Raw genomic sequence first — 10,179 nt, forward strand, 5'->3', positions numbered from 1 at the left:
TAGAATTATATACGAACAGATCCTAAACTCACTAAGCTAATTATTTTATTTTTCGATATATATTGAAGAGCTTAGCAAACTTTTTTTCCACTTTTAGAACTCAGTCCACATCTTTCTTTACTTAGTCATCACTTTTTTATACTCTATTACAAGCTACAGCTTCACAAATATTTAGTAAATAAATTCTTATATCTTACGTTTTTCTACTGCGTTCTTTTATGCTGCCTTTGCCTGAGAACTTCAAACGCCGGATCCAAGAAGATCGTTGCTGCCGATTCTTTTTACACGTTTCTAATACAATATCTTACAATATGTTGTTGTAAATTACATATGTAAGTTCTTGTTGAAGGTATCGCGTTATCGTTGTTGCGAAATGGCGAAATATCAACTTTGACCGCAATTTGTAGACGCCGCAACGCACGGAAACTCACATATGCAGAAGCTTGAAGCCGAAAAAATGTTTGCTTAAACAAAGCGTACGAAACAAAAAACAAATAACGAAAGCAAAAGAAACTTAAATCAACAAAATCGCGGGCCCACAATAAAGACAGCAACAATAACAAGAAAATTACAAAATATTTAAATTTTTTTATTTCCTTTTGCGTACGCTCACAACTCGTTTCTTCCTTTATCTAAGCGTTTTCGTATCTTCTTTTAAGCGCTTATATTTTTTGTATTTACATACAGAAAAATAAAACAACAACAACTTCGTTTTTTGTATATTTTCGTATTTGTTTTCTGAATTCAGCGGAATTTTCGAATTTTCGAAGACTTTTTTCGCACCACACAAATCGTTTAGAAATCTATGACTGGCGACCGCATACCGTAGCAGGAAATCCACAACACTACAAAACAGAGTTCAAGACGGAACGAACGAACGATCGATGGAAGGTACGAACCGTTCAGCGCGAAGACTTTGTCGAAACTGCTATTGGGAACACTTTGGTAACACGGTTTTTTATGAATTACGCCAACAAAGGCGTTCGTTGTTCGCAGCAGCAAAAGCTGGCTGGTGAAGCTGCGATGTCGCAAAAACCTAAAAGCCAAGCTTTTACAAATAGCTGAAAGGGAATTATGCGGTAAGACAGTTGTTGCGGTTGCGCAGGTGCGCAGTGTTGTTGTTGTGCTTGTTGTTGTGTGGCTTAAAGTGACTGCTGTTATATTTCTTGTTGCTGTTGCTGCTGTTCCCACTAATGACGCCCAAATCAAAAGCTAATAGATTGTGCTTTGGCATGCATACGAAGCCATTCTTGTTGGCTGTTTGTTGTATTTCATATTTGACAACTCATTCTTTATGCCGCTCTTGGCCCAATGTTATCTGTTAAGTGGCTCACATACATTTTGCTGTGGTGCTGTTTGTTGTTAACAATCGAGTCAAGTGAGCTTTAAGCTGCTAACATTGTGCTCAAAAGCTTCGCTAACAGTATTCGTTATCGTTATGTTTATTTGAGTAGCTGAACTTGACAGCGCAATACAAGCGCAACTCTGACCTCTGTGAAAATTTCGCGGCGAATGCACTGCGCTTACTGCAAGTCCAATTTGAAATACTAGGAACTATATTTATCTATAAACGCCCTAAACACTATTTTAAGCCAACCTATTTTCCTATTCTTCGATATTCAATTCCCCCCTCGGCTGCGACAGCGAAGTCAGATTCATACATGAGTTATGGCTACTATTGTATTCTCCACCGATACCATACTAACTTCGATTATTTTAACATTATTTAATTAATTTTATTATTATTACCTGGAACCGTTGAAATATTTCATCTTACTAAGAGAGTTAAGCGTTTAAGAGGCAAAAGAGCTTAGTAGCTATCCTGGATAAATATAAAATTATATTAGTCCAACAATCCTAATCAACCAACTTTATATGACTAGAAGATTTTTATGAAAAAATTTGTCAGATTTGATATTGAGATTGTTCCACCGGCGATGAGGAACCGGCTCTTTGTCTTATCAACTAAATGGAACTGTTTTGTAATCTTGAATCGACTTGGAATAGCGATTATAAAATAGTTGCTCACTAAAGAGTAGTCTCTTCTTCCTTAGTGAGTCAGTTCAGGATGGACCATTGCTTCCGCAAATAACTTCCTCTAGATTTCTCGATCTGGTACTAAGCGCTACCGCTTTTTCACGCTCATCTCTTTGAGAGGTCACTGATTGATGCATCTACCCACTTTTTCTTTGGTTTGCGCTTAAATCGTAACTGACCTAACTGACTGTTTCTTGAAGGGTTTTCACAATTCTGTATGATTTGGCATTATTTCCATATCCCCAAGTCAACATATTTGCTGCGCTTTTATGAATTATATGAAGTTTTGTCGTTCATTAATGAGATCTTCAAGTTTTATATCTAATATGATATGTGTCATATTCCAGATTTATTGGATCATATATTCTTCTCAGTATTTTCCGAGAGAACGTTGATATATGGTTCATTTCAGTCGTCTTAGTCGTTCAGACTTGTCAACCGTATGTCAGGATCGCCCGCAGGAGTACATGATACATACACAGCACAGCAAAAAGAGTTGGTTTTGACGCCAATCCAAGAAGGTTAAACTTCCTTCCTTTCCAGTTCACTGAATGTGTCGCATAACATTGCAACTTTTCTCGTAGTTAAGACTGCCGTTGAAGATGTCTTTCCGTGTATAGAAATGCTGAATTATTTCATTCAGCATTAGGTTGAAGTGGAGTGATAAAAGTGCATATCCCATATCACCCCAGAGGTAACTTCAAATGGGTTGGATAAGACGTTTTGAATAAACTCTTATATTTCAAAGGAGGTATTCCTCCGTAGTTACTACAGGATTCCTTATCTCCATTTTTGTGCTTGTTTGTTCGGCAGCCATTCATCTGGTATGCATTCGGTTCGCCAGATTCTTTTAACAAAATGCAATAACTGGTTATACAAATAGTGCAGGGGGCCGGTAATGGGTCCATTGTGGGCATAATAGAAAATTCGCTGAGAGTACTAAAGATCATGTCGTCCGAGACCTAAAACAAGGATACATTAGTGTATATTTATATTGATTCAAAGTAAACCACTTTTGGTCAAATTTGATCAGACCGTCTACTGAGTAAATAGAACTACTATTGGAAAAGCCGTTTATATGTAAAATATGCCTTTGAATTTGTATAGTTTCAACATAAATTTGTTATAAACTGCTGATGGTCTAATGATCTGAAAAATAAAGATATTTGTCGGTGTATTATAGAGAATAGTTTTCGTTTGTTGTTGTTGTAGCGGCTATTAAGACCCCGATTGAACTGGAGTGTATAAATCAGTTGTCAACGAAGTAATTTAACAATAGGTCCATGAAACGGGGTCGGACCAAAAATACAGTTTGGTTGGGTTCTAACCCTGTTTGAATCGGTATAATTTAGATTGTTAACAGATGTCGCTGACAGTTTCTATAGAGATTCAGATTATAATATTCTCATAAACATGTTTATTTGCTAGCACGCGTCTATAATTAAAGTTAGAGGTCAAAACAAAAGGTATTTAAGAAGTTTATTTATTTTTTACGAGAAACATTAAAGAATTATGTAATTTTTAGAATGGCAATGACTTTGGGAGCTTAAAAAATTAATTTTTCTGAACTACAATTTGCTGTCATTGCCCAGATGTTACCACCCACTAAATTGCCTGCTCATATTTAGTATAAACACATATCTAAACATGAGCAAATTGTCTGAAGATTTTACCGCAAAACAATAAAAAATTAAGTAGAAGAATTTAGCCAAATTAATGCTTGTCACAATTAGGTTGTTTGTCATGACAATTATGTATATACAGCGCGAATTAAAATTTTGATAAATAAATTTCCTTAAATAATTGAATAAAATTTTACTTTTTATATAGCAATCCACTTGCCACAGATGCCACATGTTGTGTGCTTAATTTATTAATTATTGTTAGTTATAATGTTGTGAGTGCGTGTATGAAAAATATTTTGCTAAAATTTTTTGTTTCGTGATTATTTTTTCCCCAGTTAATTACAAATTACGATTAAGCGTAAATAATAGTTTAAATTTAATAAAAATAAACATAATTTTGCTAAATGGCTGTTAATGTGGAAATGTGTTGATTTGGGTAGAATAAAAGTGTATATAATGTCGTAATTTAATATTCTACGCCCACTGAGTCATAAGTGGAATTTGTAACTAGTAAGTAATAAACATATGAATCTATGCATGTACATATGTATATGTATATAAGAGATGTAGATGTACATATCTATTATGCTAAAAATAAACGGATAAATTGTTGACACTACATAAAAAGTTAAATGCAAAAATTTGTTAAATTTTTATATGTAAATTCTTAACACTTTTTATTCAAATTTTTTAAATACTTTTTTCTTTTATTTTTTTACTTTAACTTTTTTTAATTTTTTGAATAGTATATTTTTATTTTATTTTTAATTTAAAATTATTTTTAATATTTTTTAATTTAAATTTTTTTATATATATTTTCTTTCAATTTAAATTTTTTAATATTTTTTTTTTTGATATTTAATTTTATTTACTTTTTCTATTTTTTTTTTTTTGTTTTAAATTTTTTAATATTATCTCTATTTTTTTATTTAATTTTTTTTTTAATATTCTCTTAATTTAAATATTTTTTAATTTTAATTTTTTTACTATGGTTTGCATATTATTTAATTTAACATTTTGATCATTTTTTTATTTATTTTTTTTTTTTATTTAAATTGTTTTAATATTTTATTTAATTATAATTTTTTAATATTTTTTGTTTATTTATCTTTTTATTTAATTTTTTTTTAATATTTTTCTATTTTTTTGTTTTAAATTTTTTTATAATATTTTTTAATGTTAAATTTTGTTTAATTTTAATTTAAATATTTTTTTAATATTTTAATATTTTGTTATTTTTTTAATTAAAATAGTATTTAATTTTTTTTATTTTTTTTTATTTAATTTTTTTTTTACTTAAATATTTTAATATTTTTGTTTATTTTTTTAAATTTTTTTGTATTGTTTTTGATTTCTTTTTTATTAAACATTTGTTTTTTTATATATATTTTCTTTCAATTTAAATTTTTTTGCTCATTTTTTTAATTTAACAGTTTGATAGTTTTTTGTATATATATTTTTTTATTTACATTGTTATAATATTTTATTTAATTACAATTTTTTAATATTTATTGTTTATTTATTTTTTTTTTTTTTTGATATTTAATTTTATTTATTTTTTCTATTTTTTTTTGTTTTAAATTTTTTAATATTATCTCTATTTTTTTATTTAAATTTTTTTTAATATTCTCTTAATTTAAATATTTTTTAATTTTAATTTTTTTTAATATGGTTTGCATATTATTTAATTTAACATTTTGATCATTTTTTTATTTATTTTTTTTTTATTTAAATTGTTTTAATATTTTATTTAATTATAATTTTTTAATATTTTTTGTTTATTTATTTTTTTGTTATTTAATTTTTTTTTAATATTTTTCCATTTTTTGTTTTAAATATTTTTATAATATATTTTAATGTTAAATTTTGTTTAATTTTAATTTAAATATTTTTTTAATATTTTGTTATTTTTTAATTAAAAATAGTATTTAATTTTTTTTATTTTTTTTATTTAATTTTTTTTTTACTTAAATATTTTAATATTTTTGTTTATTTTTTTAACTTTTTTGTATTGTTTTTGATTTCTTTTTTATTAAACATTTGTTTTTTTTATATATATTTTCTTTCAATTTAAATTTTTTTGCTCATTTTTTTAATTTAACAGTTTGACAGTTTTTTGTATATATATTTTTTTATTTACATTGTTATAATATTTTATTTAATTACAATTTTTTAATATTTATTTTTTATTTATTTTTTTTGATATTTAATTTTATTTATTTTTTCAATTTTTTTTTTGTTTTAAATTTTTTAATATTATCTCTATTTTTTTATTTAAATTTTTTTTTTAATATTCTCTTAATGTAAATATTTTTTAATTTTAATTTTTTTAATATGGTTTGCATATTATTTAATTTAACATTTTGATCATTTTTTTATTTATTTTTTTTTTTATTTAAATTGTTTTAATATTTTATTTAATTATAATTTTTTAATATTTTTTGTTTATTTATTTTTTTGTTATATAATTTTTTTTTAATATTTTTCTATTTTTTTGTTTTAAAATTTTTTATAATATTTTTTAATGTTAAATTTTGTTTAATGGTATCTTTTTATATTTTCTTAGATTTAAGGGGTTATATACAGTTAGACGGCCGAAAAAAAGTGAATTTTCCAGAATTTTTTCTGAGAAAACTTTTTAATTTATTGATCCAAAAATTTATACACATATTATGGTATCTTTTAACTGTATTTTAAGACTTAGTTTTAGTAAAAATATTTATTTGAAAAAGAGCTACAGCTGATCTCCAGAAGCTCCTCTCAAAAAAGACGTTTTGCGGTGACCACTATATCTCGGAACTGGATCATCCGAAATTAAAAGACCAAACAGATTTCATTAAAATAATGTTAAATCTAGTAATTAATCGAAGGAATAAGCAAAATAAAATTTTTTGACAAAATGGCGGTTTCTCAAAAAAAAAAATCGATTTTTCACCGAAATTTCGGCCTTAAATTGTTTATAAAAAAAAAATATTTATCGGAGAGAAAAAATCTGCGATTAATTACTAAAAAATATATTTAAGAAGGTCGTGTTAAAATTTGAGACTAATCGGTCTAGCCGTTTTCGAGTAATGTTGGTCATCGACTTTGAAAACACCATTTTGAGAAAAACGCGTTTAAAGTTTGGACCTTGTACTTAAAAGCACTCTGAAACGCCTTTTCAAATTTTTCATTTGCTTGTAACTTTGAAAATATTCACCGGAACGATATGAAATTTTCTGTGTGTATTCTTAAATATATGTACATTAAGAAAATGAAATAAAAAAAAATCGATTTTTGGAAAATTCTAACTGTATATAACCCCTTAATATTTTTTAAATATTCTTTTAATTTAAATATTTTTTTAATATTTTAATATTTTGTTATTTTTTAATTAAAAATAGTATTTAATTTTTTTAAATTTTTTTTGTTTAATTTTTTTTTACTTAAATATTTTAATATTTTTGTTTATTTTTTTTAATTTTTTTGTATTGTTTTTGATTTCTTTTTTATTAAACAAAAAAATAAAAACATTTTTTTATTTAAATATTTTTTAGAAATTAATTATTTATACATATTTAATTATTTTTTTTTATTTTTTTGAAAAATTTTAAATTTTATATTTACATTTTTTTAAGAAAAAATTAAATCAATTAGTTTATTTCTTATCTTGAACACAGTTTTGAAGCTGTTTTTTGTTTTTGTAGCTTATTCCCATATTTTAGTGACATCACTTTGTTGTGTGTCGCATAATTCACAAACTCGCATGCAATTTGCTGCGTTGAATGATTTACTTACCCGCCTATTAAATGTAAATTGTAGTTCTTCTTGTTGTTGTAGCCAAAAATAACAACCAAAAATTGAAAACAACACAAATGACTGTAAAATTAACAAATTTACTATATTTTAAATGCGTTATTTACAGTAGTTATTTATTGTTGTTGCAATTATATACGCATACACGTACACACTTACATACATACCTTCATACATATTTACATTTTTATTGTCTCTGCGGCATGAATTGAAGTAATTGTTTTCAAATTACCACAACCTTAGACTGCCACTTGGCAGGTGAGCTCGAGGCTATGTTTTAAGTAAGTACATACAAATTACAAGTGAAAACAAAATAAAAACAACAACAACAACAAAGCATTTAAAATTTGTTTAAAAACAACAACTGGAAAAAAGTTACAACTCAAATTAGCATGTGTGAAAAGTATTTGAACTGAAATATTCTGTGGTAATTTTGAAGGCAGTCGACTGCTTTTGAACTACTTTGAGAAAAAAGTGCAGATCTCAGCTGATAAATAAACAAAAAATTGTGTGTGAGAAATTTGAATGGTACCTGTAATAAGGGTATTTCGAATATGCAACAAATATGAATGCAACCACACACATACATACATACATACTATTTGTAACCGTTCAAACTCAGAGGAGGTATCAATCCAGTAACGTTTCCATCACGTCCAGGTTTATGTAACCGATATTAAGTTGTACTTTTATTCGAGGAATTCGAATCGATTCATTGCGCATGCCAAGGAGTGTTTAGTGTCATGTCGGATAAGTAGGAATTTAACCTGCGCAAGAGTCACGTTGGTTTCAGGTGGCAACTTGAGCTCTGCGTCTGCTAAGGTTGGTGGTTTGACTCCAATCACGCCATTCGCTGGAAGGGAGACAGGGAAGGTGTTAGTGACTCCACTGTGACTGGCGTTTAAAGTGTGTCTGAAGCTGACCGCTTCCTCAGTTTGGTCGGCATATTGCGTTAAGTCGTCGACGTATTGGAGGAGTGTTCAGCAAGTGACTACATTGGATTATTGAATGCTACCGGCTAGCGACTTAAGGATCTTGTTGCGGCTTTGTACTTTGGTAATTATCGCGGTCGTGTATGGAGTGAAGTAGTGCAGACTGTCAAAGGTAGCACTATTTCTTTCTTAACTAATAGAGCATCATACATGTACCCAATTTTTCTGACGTTCTTTTAACAGGTGTTTCATTTTCACTGAAAATTTCTGGTGTTCTTTTGAATGGTGCTACATATTCCACAAACTTTGTGCGCGGCTCTTTTTCGTTGTAGTTGACGATGCAGAAGATGTTGACGAATCCGCTATATACAGGGGGGCGAGGGAAGCATGGATATTTTATGATACCACTTTGCTGATCCAGTAGAAAACTTACCATTTTTAAGTTCCCACAAATTAACCATTGATTCTCAGTATATTTTTGTCAATACCTAATGTTGTCCTATGGTTATTTCATTTTCGTAGTGTGATGAATTGATATCGAACCATACATTTTAAACTACGCTTTGAGCTATCAATAAATAAGCGCCATTCATTTGGAGAATAGTAAGTAACAAACGCCATTTTTTTTCTAAAAAACTTTAAACATCCTGGCAATATACAAAATTGTCTTCTTGAGAAATAAATGTAGAAATTTCATTTCTCAAGCACGGTAAAAAGCAATTTTTGTTCCTAACTCGAGTGTTCTTCAACATAGAAGCTAGAATTTCAGAAGCTTTCTTTGAAATGTTTAGATATCTGCTGAGGTCGTTTAACTCATTTTGATTAAAACGTGGACAATTGATCACACAATCACAGTACCGTTTAACACTTTCAGAAGAGTATTCAGAGGCCAAGCTCTGGTAGCTGATGAAATGTAGGGATTGGCACTTCATCTGAGAGAGCTACTGTGTGCCTTGCAGACTTTTGTTTCGATTAATTTCATGGATATTTACCAGGTAGAAGTAACAGACATTAAAGTGATTTTTGGATTTCCTTCAAACCATGGATATGCCAACACTGTCGCCAATCCACTGTCGTAAATCTTCAGTAAACATTCTACAGACCACGGGGTACCCAATTACTAAAAAAACTAGAGCTGATAGGGAAAAACTGATTTTATATTCAGATATATTCAGAAATCAGCTCAAAAAAGCCTGGACACTTGCTGCTTCTGGTACAAATCCAATACGTGTGAAACAGTGAACTAACCGTCTTTTTTTATTGCAATACTCTTGACTACAATGCTTCATTACCTTAACGTTTTGTATGGACATACATATATATGACTGTGTAGCACATATCTCTAGCTGCTAGCTAGAGCTTTAAAACAAGTCAATTAGCGCATTGCATTCCTCAAAATATTTTGCCAAACTAAAATTTTGTTTATATTGTCACTGTTTCGTTAAATATTTGTTTTATTTTATGCATTTGATTGTACTCTCATTAGTAACTGTTAATTACCTGTGTCGATGCGTAGCTATTTAAATATGTATGTCGTCACTTGTTATCTGAACGCTTTTTAGTTTAAGGTCATACGACGTTTTGAGTTGAGGTCGCGGGAAATTTGTTCAAAATATAGGTAAATGGCCAAATATGTATTACATATGTACATATGTAGGTAACAAAGCGAATGAAAAAATCCATGTGCAAATGAAAGTCTGACGTCGTTTTAATTTTTTTATCGCATGCAATTTTATTGTTAAAGTTTTTTTATCGCATGCGATTATTTTGCCAAATTTCACATTGTTTAA

The 10,179-nt window shown here is 28.2% G+C and overlaps 1 protein-coding gene across 1 annotated transcript in view; it reads right to left on the bottom strand.

Moving 5' to 3' along the window:
* LOC105210249 (CD151 antigen) overlaps positions 1-937 on the bottom strand; it is a 43,184-nt gene extending 42,247 nt beyond the window's left edge. The window contains exon 1 of the mRNA XM_011181073.3: positions 198-937. The gene's annotated coding sequence lies outside the window, so the exon portion shown is untranslated. The remainder of the gene's footprint in view (positions 1-197) is intronic.
* Positions 938-10,179: the final 9,242 nt, after the last annotated feature.

The sequence above is a fragment of the Zeugodacus cucurbitae genome, chromosome 4 (assembly GCF_028554725.1).
Source record: "Zeugodacus cucurbitae isolate PBARC_wt_2022May chromosome 4, idZeuCucr1.2, whole genome shotgun sequence".
Lineage (NCBI taxonomy): Eukaryota > Metazoa > Arthropoda > Insecta > Diptera > Tephritidae > Zeugodacus > Zeugodacus cucurbitae.